General features: G+C 48.9%; 1 long non-coding RNA gene across 1 annotated transcript; it reads left to right on the forward strand.

The window, feature by feature from the left end:
- The first annotated feature begins 618 nt into the window (after window positions 1-618).
- LOC115833530 lies at window positions 619-1,789 on the forward strand. The gene is made up of 3 exons (XR_004028933.1): window positions 619-650; window positions 1,111-1,247; window positions 1,749-1,789. It is a non-coding gene; the product is annotated as an uncharacterized LOC115833530 (long non-coding RNA).
- Window positions 1,790-5,174: the final 3,385 nt, after the last annotated feature.

A 5,174-nucleotide genomic window follows, 5' to 3' on the forward strand; every position in this document is an offset into this window, starting at 1 on the left:
TGGCCTCCTGTCGTCTTCGGGTTGGGGACCCACCTTCTGTGCTCAGGATGGCTGGGGCTGGGGTCTGACACCACCTGGTGCTTGCCCCCCACAGGGAATGCCTTTCTAGAATCCACATGGAGCCCCACTAGGTGCTTGTCCCCACTCTGCCCCTTCTCTGGCTCCTCAGAAGCCAGTGCTGACTCCAGACCACAGGGCCAAACATTCCGTGCCACCCTCCCGGGCTCACAGGTGCTCTTGGGGGCCCGATATGGCACCCCTCTATTTATTTATTTATTTATTTATTTATTTATTTATTTATTTTTCTTTTTCTTTTTTCTTTTTTTTTGTGAGACAGAGTCTCACTGTGTCACCCAGGCTGGAGTGCGGTGGCATGATCTCTGCTCACTGCAACCTCCACCTCCCAGGTTCAAGCGATTCTCCTGCCTCAGCCTCCTGAGTAGCTGGGATTACAGGCCCTCGCCACCACACCCAGCTAGATTTTGTGGGGTTTTTTTGTTTTGTTTTGTTTTTTGTTTTAATTTTTGAGACAGTGTCTCTCTCTCCACCTAGGCTGGAGTGTAGTGATGCGATCTCAGCTTATTGCAGCCTCCAGCTCCTGGATTCAAGCGATTTTCATGCCTCAGCCTTCCAAGTAGCTGGGGCCACAGGTGAGCACCACCATGCCTGGCTAATTTTTGTCTTTTTTGTAGAGATGGGGTTTCACCATGTTGGCCAGGCTGGTCTAAAACTCCTGTCCTCAAGCCATCCACCTGTTTCAGCCTTCTAAAGTGCTGGGAATACAAGCATGTGCCACCACATCTGGCCTTAATTTTTGTATTTTTAGTAGAGACGGGATGCCCAGGCTGGTCTTGAACTCCTGAGCTGAAGTGATCTACCCACCTTGGCCTCCCAAAGTGCTAAGATTACAGGCATGAGTCTCCTTGACCGGTCAGAACGGTTTTCTTCTTTACGACAATAACATTCCATTGTGTGGATGGACCACGTTGTGTTTATAGGTTCATCTGTTGGACACTTGAGTTGCTTCCACTTTTTGGCTATGGTGACTCATGCTGCTGTGAACACAGGTGTACAACTATCTGGATCCCTGCTTTTGATTTCCTTGGCTAGATGCCTGGGAGTGGAATTGTTGGGTTATATGCAGATTCTGCGTTGCATTGAGGAAACGCCAAACTTTTCCATAGCGGCTGCACCGTTTTACATTCCCACTGACTGTCAGTGCCTCGAGCTGTCAGCACCATGGACAGGTATGGTGCTGTCCGAGGTGCTACTGCGCCCCCTCTGTGTCTTTCTCTCCAAGCTCCCCCGATATCCCTGCGCCCTCCAGATCTCTGGGTTTTGATGGTGGAAGGGGACATTTAGGGGACAGTTCAGTCCATAGTTTGGCACCTACTGGTGTCTGCATCTTAACTGGCTCCCCTTCCATCCTGGCTCACGAGGCTCCAGTTGTACCAACCTTCATTCTATTCCTCAAGTTCTCCATAGATTCCTGGCTCAATGCACAGAATTGGGCTTTTTACTCCCTGTGTAGCTGATTAAGCCTGTCCTCAATTGTCACCTCTTCAGACTGTGTACAGTAACTTCCCTGTTCCCGTTGGCCCCTGTCTCCTTGCCTTTAAAGCACTTCATTAGTCACAGTTGCTTCACTTGTTTTTATTGTTTTAGTTGTTTTTTATTATTATTATTATTATTATTGTTATTATTATTATTATTACTACTTTGAGACAAGATCCCACTCTGTCACCCAGGCTGGAGTGCGGTGGTGCGATCACGGCTTACTGCAGCTTTGACCTCCGTAGCTCAAGTGATCCTCCCACCTCAACCTCCTGAGTAGCTGGGACTACAGGCGTGAGTCACCACACCCAGGTAGTTTTGTTTTGATTTGTTTTATTTTTTGTAGAGATGGGGGTCTCACCATGTTGTCCAGGCTGGTCTCAAACTTCTGGGCTCAAGCAATCTGCCTGTCTTGGCCTCCCAAAGTGATGGGATTACAGGTATAAAGTGTTTTTTTTTTTTTCTTTTTTTTTTTTTTTTTTTTGAGACAGAGTTTCACTCTGTTGTCCAGGCTGGAGTGCAGTGGTGCCTCTGCCTCCCAGGTTCAAGCTATTCTCCTGCCTCAGCCTCCCAAGTAGCTGGGATTACAGACACCCGTCACCACACCTGGCTAATTTTTGTATTTTTAATAGAGATGGGGTTTCACCATATTGGCCAGGCTGGTCTCTAACTGTTGACCTCAGGTGATCTGCCTGCCTCAGCCTCCCAAAGTGCTGGGATTACAGGTGCAAGCCACCACAGCCGGCCTAAAGTTTTTAATTAACTTTTTTTTTTTTTTTTAATCTCGCTCTGTTGTCCAGGCTGGAGTGCAGTGGTGCAGTCATAGCTCACTGCAGCCTCAACCTCCCAGGCTCAAGTGATGCTCCCACCTCAGCCTGCCAAGTATCTGGGACTACAGGCAAGCACCACCACACCTGGCTAATTTTTAAAACTTTTTTTGGTAGAGACAAGGGTCTCACTAGGTTGTCCAGGCTGTTCTCAAATTCCAGGGTTCAATTGATCCTTCTGCCTTGGCCACCCAAAGTACTGGGATTACAGGGGTGAGTCACCACATCAGGCCTCACTTGCTTACTTGTTTCTCGTCTGTCTCTGCAAGACGCACTTAAATATAAGTTCCATCACTGGAAGAACCTTGCATAGAGCAGCACCTGGCTCATGGTAGGTGCTCAGTAAATGCTGAATGACATCAAGCTCCAAAGACGAAGCAAAGATCCCTGAGATAACTCCCACTCTCTCTCTCTCTCTCTCTCGTTTTGTTTTGTTTTGAGGTATGGTCTGGCTCTGTTGCCCACCCTGGAGTGCAGTGGTGCCATCTCAGCTCACTGCAACCACTCCCAGGCTTAAAACATCCTCCCACCTCAGCGTCCCCAGTAGCTGGGACCACAGGCACATGCCACCACACCTGGCTTAATTTTTGTATTTTTGATAGAGACAAAGTGTTGCCATATTACCCAGGCTGGTCTTGAACTCTTGGGCTCAAGCAATCCAACTGCTTCAGCCTCCCAAAGTGCTGGGATTACAGGCGTGAGCCACCGCACCTGGCCGACAATACGTTTTTGTTGCTGAAGTCACCCCATCTGTGTAACTTTGTGACAGCAAATCCTAGCAAATTAACATAGAAGCCCTTGGCTAGACTCAGCTGCCATGATGTGGATGGTGTAATGGATGAGTCAGGACAAGTCAGGTTATGCCGCTGTAACAAATAACACCAAAGTCTTGGGGGGCAAAAATGATACAAAAGTAATTTCTGAGCTGGGTGCAGTGGCTCATGCCTATAGTCCCAGCTACTTGGGAGGCTGAGGCAGGAGGATTGCTTGAGCCCAGGAGTTTGAGACCAGCCTGGGAAACATAGCAAGACCTCATCTCTAAAAAACTTTTTAAAATCAGCTGAGCATAGTGGCATGCACCTGTAGTCTCAGCTATTTGCGAGGTCGAAGCAGGAGAATCGCTTGAGCCCAAGAATTTGAGGCTGCAATGAGCTATGATTTCACCACTGCACTCCAGCCTGGGTGACAAAGTGAGACTCTCTCTAAAACAAAAGTAGTCACTATCTGGAATGTTTTGGGTCACTGTGACTGAGGAAAGGCATCTCTGGAAAGCCTCATACCCATCATTAAATACTCTGGTCCAGAAATGATGCAATACTTTTATCTCACTGCCCATTGGCCAGAAAAAGTCACATGGTCCTACCCAACTGTAAGTGGCCAGGAAAAAACAGCCCTACCATGTGCCCAGAAGAGAGAGCATTGGAAATATTTGGTGATCATCACTAATGATCAACAGGCTGGGCCGCAGTAGCTCACGCCTGTAATCCAAGCACTTTGAGAGGCCGAGGCGGGCGGATTGCTTGAGCTCAGTAGTTCGACATCAGCCTGGGCAACATGGCAAAACCCCATCTCTATCAGAAATACAAAAAATTAGCCAGGCATGGTGATGTGAGCCTGAAATCCCAGATTCTAGGGAGGCTGAGGTAGGAGGATCACTTGAGCCAAGGGAGGTCTAGGCTGCAGTGAGCCATGATCATGCCACTGCACTCCAGCCTGGGCAATAGCGCGAGACCCTGTCTCAAAAAATTAAAATAAAGACAAACAAAAAACAAACTATTGACTAACAGAGTTGGAAATGAGCCTCAACTGGACCTTCCTGCACTCTCTAGGCTACCCCTCTCTGGTTCCAGAGCTTGAGACTCAGCTAGTGCCAAGAAATTTTGAGGTTCCAGTGAGGACCTGGGTTCAGCGTCAGGGGCCCTGTCCTGCAATCCACAGGAGCTGGACACGAGGTATGGACCCAAGAGACTGATAGAGTCAAATTCACGAGTGTTTTCTTGGTCTCTCTCTCTCTCTCTCCCCACGCCCCTTTTTCTTTCTTTCTTTGACAGAGTCTCTCTCTGTCGCCCAGGCTGGAGTGCAGTGGTGTGATCTCGCCTTACTGCAACCTCTACCTCCTGGGCTCAAGTGATTCTCCCACTTCAGCCTCCTGAACAGCTGAGATTACAGCGCATGCCACCATGCCCAGCTAATTTTCTTTTTAATTCTTAGTAGAGATGCGGTTTTGCCATGTTGGCCAGGCTGATCTTGAACTCCTGACCTCAAGAAATCTGCCTGCCTTGGCCTCCCAAAATGTTGGGATGACAGGCATGAGCCACCACACCCAGACTCTTGGTGTGTTTGTTGCCCAGTCTCTGGAAATGGCCATGTAGAGGTTGGACAGGGAGGAACCAACCTGGTCAGGCTGTAGGACATCTTTCGGCCTCCCAGGCCCAGTGCAGTGGCTCGTACCTGTAATCCCAACACTTTGGGAGGCCAAGGCAGGAGGACCACTTGAGGCCAGGGCTTCAAGACCAGCCTGGGTGACATAGCAAGACTCTGACTCTGTGAAAAATATTAAAAGTAGCTGAGTGTTATGGTGCACTTCTGTAGTCCCAGCTACTTGGGAGGCTGAAGTTAGAGGATCGTTTGAGCCCAGGAGTTAGAGGCTGCAGTGAGCTATAATTGCACCACTGCACTCCACCCTGGGCAACGGAGTAAAACCTTTTTTTTTTTTTTTGAGACGGAGTTTCGCTCTTGTTGCCCAGGCTGGAGTGCAATGGTGTGATCTCGGCTCACCGCAACCTCCGCCTC

Source organism: Nomascus leucogenys, unplaced genomic scaffold, assembly GCF_006542625.1.
Source record: "Nomascus leucogenys isolate Asia unplaced genomic scaffold, Asia_NLE_v1 Super-Scaffold_241, whole genome shotgun sequence".
NCBI lineage: Eukaryota > Metazoa > Chordata > Mammalia > Primates > Hylobatidae > Nomascus > Nomascus leucogenys.